At 41.2% G+C, this 9126-nt stretch overlaps 1 long non-coding RNA gene across 1 annotated transcript; it reads right to left on the bottom strand.

Moving 5' to 3' along the window:
- Positions 1 to 4309: 4309 nt before the first annotated feature.
- On the bottom strand, positions 4310 to 7592 carry LOC144899694 (uncharacterized). Its single transcript, XR_013628034.1, has 3 exons — positions 7529 to 7592; positions 5211 to 5342; positions 4310 to 4403 (listed from the first exon to the last, which is right to left on the bottom strand). It is a non-coding gene; the product is annotated as an uncharacterized LOC144899694 (long non-coding RNA).
- Between the last annotated feature and the right edge of the window lie 1534 nt (positions 7593 to 9126).

The raw sequence follows: 9126 nt of genomic DNA, 5'->3' as shown, positions 1-9126 counted from the left end.
AAAATACTAAAAAATTCAATAAAAAATATCAAATTATTTAAGGGGGCTTAAGAGCATTTTAGGGGGGGCTGAAGACCCCCTAAAATAGGCCTAATGATGCCACTGGTCCACTTTAATGGATTGCAACAGTAAAAAGTATTAAAAGCGGCTTGTATTAGCCTGCTTATTGGCTTGCTTATTAGCCTGCTTTTCCCCTATTATATAAAATTCGTCAGAAAAAAAAAGTAAAAAAAAAAAAGAAAAATTCAATTAAAAAAATACAAAAAATTCAATAAAAAATACCAAATTATTTAGGGGGGCTTAAGAACATTTTAGGCCTAATGACGCCACTGGTCCACTCTAATGGATTGCAACAGTAAAAAGTATTAAAAGCGGCTTGTATTAGCCTGCTTATTGGCTTGCTTATTAGCCTGCTTTTCCCCTATTATATAAAATTTGTCAGAAAAAAAAGTAAAAAAAAAATAGAAAAATTCAATAAAAAAAAAATACAAAAAGTTCAATAAAAAATACCAAATTATTTAGGGGGGCTTAAGAACATTTTAGGCCTAATGACGCCACTGGTCCACTCTAATGGATTGCAACAGTAAAAAGTATTAAAAGTGGTACAGAATCATCCACAGAGACATATCAAACCACTCTAGCAGGCACATAGATGTTCAGAACATTGGGCAATTTTATTTTCAGTTAATGTTTTCCAAGCGCTTGGTCTGGCAGACTTAACAGCCTCTTAGCCTTCCACCCCCCCAAGGCTGTTTTTCTTCCCGTGGGCATTGCATTACATTACATTGTGAGCATCGCGACAGCTATTTTGTCAGAAAGCACATTACAGCATTGACATTCAGCCTCACTTTCTCACACTAATGGAGGATGCCTTGCCAGGTGCCAAGCTAATCATTAGGCGCAATTAGTTCAGCCTGCAATCTCCAGCCGTCTATTCTGGTTTCAGAGGCCAGATCATGGGCTGGTCCTTCTGTGGACGCTAGTTTGTTAAATGCTCGATGGCAAAAGGCCAGTCTGCATTGGGGTAAAGGGAAGTTTATTTTTCCTCACAATATTCCAACTTGTTGTTCTTGTAACAAACATGTCACACTTTTACTTTATTTACGAAGTATTGAAAATGAATGGAAAAAAATGGAAAAAATATGACTTCCTCCAATTATTATGACTATCAATGCAAAAAAAATGTTTTCTTATATTGTAAATATATTACGACCAACAATAACAAAATATATACAAATATTGTTCTCGTAATATTACTACTTCTTTCAACTATGGCTTTTTAAATGTATTCTTGTAAATAAAATTAGGCCTTATTTCTCTCTATTTCTTTTTGAATAAAGCACCACATTTTTCTTTTCTTATTTAATATATTTTTCACCTTTATTCTTGGACAATTTGCTTTGGTTTTTATGACTTAAAGGCGACCTGTTATGTTTTTCCACTTTTCTGACCTATAAATGCTGTTACTATATTGTATTCTCATGTTAATAGATGCCAAAGCATCAGATAATGATCCCAATGAGTCCAACCCTCATTGGAAATGGCTTCAGGGCTTCAGCCCCCCTAAATAATTTTATATTTTTTATTGTTTTTTTTTTAATTGATTTAATTTATTATTTTATTGATTTATTTTTACAAAAAAATCTTGGACAAATTTCATAAAATAGGGCAAAAGCAGGCTAATAAGCAAGCCAATAAGCAGGCTAATACTAGTAAGTAATATAGTAGTATACTAATGCTAGTAGTAATAATCAGGAGAAGAATAATGATGATCGTAATAATAATAGGCTAATTAATAATATAATAATGATTATTATGGTCTAAAATAAAGTATCTCTACTAAATCTATCCAAAAGTGGGAAAGTTATATCCCGGTTCTTGATTGTTGTTTGTTTTTTGGATTTGGAATGTCCTCAGAACCTAGCGACGCCCCTGATCTGACCAATAATAAAACCCAAATAATTTGGGCTGTGTGTGATTTATGACAAACTGGTGATCAGTGCGCCCTGGATGAACCTATACGCAGCTCTCTTCTGTGGTCCCTGTCATAAATACACACAGAAAGGTTAAAGTGGTCGTCATTGCACCTTGCTCTTCCTGCTGTCCAGAACACAGCTTGTTCCTGTTCCTGAGCCAACTTAGCTGCTCTCCAATTCCAAGACTTGTCTACCCTTCAGGCTGTTTATATCTAAATGCATTCCTACAGCACAACGTTTGACATGTAGACATATGACAACTGTTGTTTGCGTCACTTATGGAAACAATGGAGCTTAACCACTGGCTCATTTGTTGTGTTCAGACTAAATCCAATTGTCTGCAGAGGAACGCATCACTCTGTGAGTCATGAAACTAAAGTACCTCTGCCACATAATTAGGAAAGATTAATGCTCAAACACTTCACATGATTGATGCCACAACGACCAACGTGAGGTGCCACTGAGCCATGGTTTGTTGAACGAATGACGTAGTCATACGTCATACAGTTGCAGTCTTTATGACTGACATACTGATGGAGGTAAATTGCCTGTCTGAAATATTACAAACAGCTCTAGATGATGCAGTGCACAGATTACAATCATAAACACAATAACAAAAATACTGTCATGCATAAAGTATAGTCATGGTCTGAAGCTACATTAATACTGCTAGGTAGGAGATTTCGCAAGATTAAATCGTGTCTAATGGGCACTAGGCCTGGGATGATGATAAATTAATTGATTAATCACAATATACCCTACCGCTCAAAATTTGGGATCACTTGCAAATGTCTTTGTTTTCCAAAGAAAAACACATTTCACAAAACAAAATCAATTTCACAAACATTTTTATCCATTTCACAAACAATTAAAATGAATTTTCAAAGAAGGATCTCCATTTTTGCATATAGGCCTGCTATCAGTCTGTCAGTCCTCTGCATCAATCTCCTGGTATGGCTGCTAATCCAAGTTCATCATTTTATAAGGCTAATAGATGATTAGAAAAGCCATCTAAAAATCTAAACTAAAACTAAAATCTCTTACCATGCTGTTAACTACTCCCTTCAGAGAGCAGCACAAACTGGGTCTAACAAGGACAGAAAAACGCTGCACAACTGTGCAAGAGAGTGTGTAGTTTAAGACAAAGATGCCTCACAGCTGCACTAAATAGTAGCCATCAAACACCAGTGTCAGTATCAACAGTGAAGCGTTGACTTCAGGATGCTGGACTTCATAGCAGGACTGCCAAGAAAAAGCCATATCTCAGACTGGACAAAAACATTTCCAAGTGGAAAAAAACAGGAAGAGAGGTCACTCTGTGGATGGCTTTCAGCACCTTACCACATTTGTTCCATAGAACAACGGCACGGACGTAGCGAGCCCTTATGTGAGTCATGTAGTCTCCTTGTCTCGGTGGGTGGAGGCGGGGTCGCTAGCATACACACAGGGTGCAGAAGAACGCGACAGTCAAAATTAAATGAGATTGCAGTGTTTTTGATATGTATATAGTATTTTACTTTCATTCATTTTCTACCGCTTATCCTCACGACGGTCGCGGGGGGTGGTGGAGCCTATCCCAGCTGTCTTCGAGAGGCAGGGTACACCCTGGACTGTGGCATCAGCATTGGATCAAGGCTAGCAATATGATAATGACATTTTTCATTTCTCCAGTGTTTATTGAAACAAATATTCGTATTTGGTGTTTCTGTTATTGTTACATTGTTGATATTGTTATGTTGCTAACAAGTGAAGTAATAACTTTGTTTTTGTTCATTCATTCATTTTCTGCCGCTTATCCTCAAGAGGGTCGCCGGGGTGCTGGAGCCTATCCCAGCTGTCTTCGGGCGAGAGGCGGGGTACACCCTGGACTGGTGGCCAGCCAATCACAGGGCACATATAGACAAACAACCATTCACACTCACATTCATACCTATGGACAATTTGGAGTCGCCAATTAACCTAGCATGTTTTTGGAATGTGGGAGGAAACCGGAGTACCCGGAGAAAACCCACTCATGCACGGGAAGAACATGCAAACTCCACAAAGAGATGCTCCAGGGTGGGATTGAACTCGGGTCTCCTAGCTGTGAGGTCTAACCACTCGAGTGCCGTGCAGCCCTGTATTTCACTTAAGCAATGTTAAAATATCATTGAGTCTTGTTGACCCAATCAGAATTTCAATCATTTATTTATTTATTTATTTATTTATTTATCCAAAAGTTGTCAAAAGGACATAACATGAGTATTTGTATTGTTTTTTTTTTTTTTGTTTTTTTTTTTTTTGCCACTTCTAGTAAAGCGTTGTCGCTTTTAGACATTATTTCACAGCTTTGAGTGGAATGACTTGGCCAAAAAATAAAATAAAAAATACAAATAATAATAATTGAGGTGGATGATTTGCGAGGGTCCGGGAAGGACAACTGAATGTCTGAAAGTAGAAAAGGAGAGTAAATGTTATTGGAATGAATATACAAAGAAAAACACAAACACTCAGGGGTGACAAATTCTAACATGGTTTTTGCACTGATAAGATTCCTCAGTCCTGAGGTCAGAGGAGCCGCATTGCCCTTCGAGAACATGTCCTGAAATAAATGAAATGTCTCCCAAGTTGGCTAACAGTGAGTCAATCATTTGAATGCATCTCCTTGTGTGTTCCAACTCCAGATGTACTGGAGCCAGAACAAGGTCACCCTTCCTGCTCCAGATGTGTCCAGGTGTGGTCTGCTGCCTCGCCAGGTTGCCATCTAATGCACCCCCAGTGAAACCTGGCTTTGGGCAAATAGTAAATTTTTATATACCCTGTATTGGTAAAGTCATTAGATGACTACATGTGCTTGACTGCTACGGTATTTTTTTTTTTTTTTTGATCTGGACAGCTGTTCTCATTGATATCTTCAACAGGGAGTACAGATGCAAAATGACGAACAAAAATGGAAAACTGAAACGATAACAAAAACTCTGGAAGGGAGCGAAAAAGACTGAGATGGTAACAATGAACTAAAGTGAAAATGCACTGGAAGACACTGGAAAGGAAAGACATGCTCCGCTTGCGTTGTACCATCTCTGTTTACGCAGATTCCTTGTCCCAGATAACATCAGCAAATAATCTACATGAAGTCGAGATGCTGCCTTCCACATCTGGCCCAGTTGTAAACACTGTAGGCGCTGTGGTGGGGGGGGGGTTTACACATGTCAACAGGGTCTCAAGAAACAAGAAAGAGGCAAATTAACTCACAAGGATTTTTGGAAAAAATGGACGGTGATGTCCCCAGAAAGCCACCATCATCCAGTGCTGTCACATTCCAGAAACTACTCCAGAGTCCAGAAGTGCTCGACCACAAGACAACAACAAGACACAGGTGAAGGTCTGAAGATGAAGACAAGATTTTATGAACTGAGACGGTCTCATGATGAACTAGTAATTTTAATATTTTAAGATTCTCTTACTGGTTTTTAAATGTCTTAACGCCCTTGAACCTTCTTATTTATCTGATCTGCTTTTACCATATCAACCCCCGCGGACCCTGCGGTCCTCCGGCACTGGCCTTTTAACAATACCAAAACCCAGGACGAAAACCCACGGTGAGGCAGCCTTTAGCCACTATGGCCCCCACCTGTGGAACAGCCTGCTGGAGAGCCTCAGGACTGCAGAGACTATTGATATTTTTAAGAAAAGATTAAAGACACACCTTTTTAATCAGGCTTTTAACTAATATTTTTTTTTTCTTATGTTTTTATCTTTTTAGCCCTATTTTATGCTTTTAGTTTTTAGCTTTTAACTCCAGTATTTTCTCAGGGGGGGGCCCTCCACACTGGGGGCTGTGTCGGGTCTGCTGAGGGGGTGCCATCTTTGGGTCCCTTCGACCCGGCCGGCTGGGGGTTCCTCCCTTTAATGTGGGGGTCCGCCCGTCTGTTGGAGTCGGGGGGCCCGGGTGCTGGTCCCCCGATGGCACGACCTGCGGCTCCTCCCAGTGTGGACGGCCCCAAAGGTGGCGTTTCCTTGATCCTCAGTGCCATGCCATGTCTCCCTACTGTGTGTGATTGTGTGATTGTGTGTGTGTGTGGGTGCGTGTGTGTGTGTCTAGTATGGAGGGTGGGAGGGAGGGGCTTTCTTAGTATTTGTTTTTCCTTTTAATTGTGGTAATTGTTTTTAATTCTGTAAAGCACTTTGTGTTGCATGTCTTTGCAGGAAAAGTGCTATACAAATAAAGTTGATTTGATTTGATTTAGTAAATAAACTAGCTTACTGTCTCCTCGTCAAATCCTTGCAGAAATGGGTTTTGTGCTTTCCTCAAGGCTGATCCAGATGTGCGACAGAAGACTCTCTGGTATACCCAGCAACATACACCCTGATTTCTGCTCAGAGGAACCTCTGTGGAAAATGAGTTTGTTGTTGGGCTTCAGCAGTTGAAATTCGAAATTTCTTTGAAAGCAAACTTTTTAAACATTACGGTACATTCCAATATCTTGTGCTTTCCTTTGATCCATAACATATATGAAAAATATACACTACCGCTCAAAAGTTTGGGATCACTAGCAAATGTCTTAACAAAAAACAAATTTTCATGCATTTCACAAACAATTAAAATGAAGCAAATGATTTTAAAAGAAGGATCTCCATTTTTGCATCGAGGCCTACTATCAACAACTGTCAGTCCTCTGCATCAATCTCCTGGTATGGCTGCTAATCCAAGTTCATCATTTTATAAGGCTAATAGATGATTAGAAAAGCCATCTAAAAATCTAAACTAAAACTAAAATATCTTACCATGCTGTTAACTACTCCCTTCAGAGAGCAGCACAAACTGGGTCTAACAAGGACAGAAAAACGCTGCACAACTGTGCAAGAGAGTGTGTAGTTTAAGACAAAGATGCCTCACAGCTGCACTAAATAGTAGCCATCAAACACCAGTGTCAGTATCAACAGTGAAGCGGCGACTTCAGGATGCTGGACTTCATAGCAGGACTGCCAAGAAAAAGCCATATCTCAGACTGGACAAAAACATTTCCAAGCCATCCCAAACTTTTCAGCAGTAGTGTATATTCTTACAGACTTCTACCCCCATGGAAAGATGCGGGTGGAGATAGTGGTGAAGACAAAGCAGTTTTGCATTTTGCTCAAGACAATCCTGGCAGTTTTGGGGGGAAAGAACATGTTCTCTACCACATTTTTTGGGCCCATAATTGGTCTTGAATCTTCTGTCTTGGGCACCAGCTAATTCCACGGTTTGCACATTGCTTAAGATAATCCTGGCAGTTTTAGGGAAAAGAACAGGTTCGTTGCCATGTTTATTTTTCAGATCTTTAATGGTTGTGAACCTAATCCCAGGACTGCACGGCGGTCAAGTGGTTTCTATTCAGCCTGTTCTCTCTTCTTTTATTGTTAGAACTTGCCTTCCAAGAGGACAAGTATTGGTCAAGTATTTTGTAAAATAAATTACCCGCAAAAAATGTGACTTATACTCCAGTGCGACTTATGTATGTTTTTTTTATACCTAATTATATTTTGGCCTTATAACTTATAGTCCAAAAAATACGATATATTCACCGTACTGTATCTGCCACCAGCACCTCTCCGCCGTACTGACGTCCAACCACTCTGTCCACGTCTTTGTCCTCACTGTGTGATAGAGTGATGTGACAGTAGAGAGCAGACAATGTCGGGTTACCCTGCTAATACGGTAAGAAGGATGGAAGCATCCTGGGCGGGCGGGCGGGTGGGCGGGCGGAACGTGTGTGGGGAGTGTCCCTCCTCGCCGAAGTCTTACCGATGATTCACCAGTCTGCACAATAAAAGGTTGGCGACCCCAATTTGAGTAAGGCAAGGAGGAGGAGGAGCGGCAGAAGGAGGCAGATGAGGAAGGGGGATAATCAGGAGGAGGGGACGTGGATGCCTACGTCAGAGGCACTTCCTAATAGGCAGATGTCCTTGTCCCTGACACAAGTAAATCATGTCTCTTGGGGAGGGAAGAAGGAAAAAAAAAAGATGGAGAGATTGCCGTCTGGTGAGTGTAGCACCGGCTTTGGACGTGAGCGCGTGTCTAAGTGGAATTAGAAGCAATTAATTTAGTCTCGGGGAAGGAGGCGCTCGGGGAAGGAGCCGGCGTCGACAAAAAATGGGAGGGAGCAAAGTGACGCAGATGAAGTGATTTAAGATGTGTGAGGAGTGTGGAAAACAGGTGAGCTACAAAGGAGAAGAGAGGAATGATGGGAAAGTATCCTGAATTGGTCTTGTAGATGGCAGATAAAAGTCAGAAAAGGCTGACATTTTGATAATGATCCAGAATATGATCCAGATTCTGCTGGGAAAGCGCTTCTACACCACCACAGCCTCCTTTAGTGGTACTTGAACCTTTTTCCACAGAGGGCCGCATACTGAAAAAATTAGAATGGCTGACAATGGAGGACGGCAATGCCTAAACCGCATCACAGACACTAACGAGCAGCATCTTCCTGTGTTTACCCCAGTGGGAAAGGGAGTGGACCATGATGGGGGTCTTAAAGACGCATCAAGATAACTTTCATCTAAATCCAATTTAAACACTTCCTCTCTCCTCCCTTTTCATGCATCTTCCTGTCTGGAATCAAACCAAGCACATGTGAAACATGCAGTTTCCCACAGGACGTTGGGTTGCGGGATAAATGACATCATTGTCAAATTTGCATAATTGGCAATGATGCAAAACTCCGGCCACTGTGCATGCGGATGAAGAGAAGTTATTGATATACAGGTGTGCGTGCACTTTATAGTGCACTAGTGCAGGGGTTCTTAACCTTTTTGACGTCGAGGCCCGATTTTTTTCAGTGCAGATTTAATTGATCTCATTTGTTTTCAGGGCTGCACGGCGGAAGAGTGGTTAGCGCACAGACCTCACAGCTAGGAGACCAGGGTTCAATTCCACCCTCGGGCATCTCTGTGTGGAGTTTGCATGTTCTCCCCGTGCATGCGTCGGTTTTCGCCGGGTACTCCGGTTTCCTCCCACATTCCAAAAACATGCTAGGTTAATTGGTGACTCCAAATTGTCCATAGGTATGAATGTGAGTGTGAATGGTTGTTTGTCTATATGTGCCCTGTGATTGGCTGGCAACCAGTCCAGGGTGTACCCTGCCTCTCACCCGAAGACAGCTGGGATAGGCTCCAGCACCCCCGC

Source organism: Doryrhamphus excisus, linkage group LG8 (assembly GCF_037039965.1).
Source record: "Doryrhamphus excisus strain RoL-2023G ecotype Guam linkage group LG8, RoL_Dexc_Guam_v1.1, whole genome shotgun sequence".
Taxonomy (NCBI): domain Eukaryota; kingdom Metazoa; phylum Chordata; class Actinopteri; order Syngnathiformes; family Syngnathidae; genus Doryrhamphus; species Doryrhamphus excisus.
This window is presented reverse-complemented; position numbering and strand designations above follow the sequence as displayed.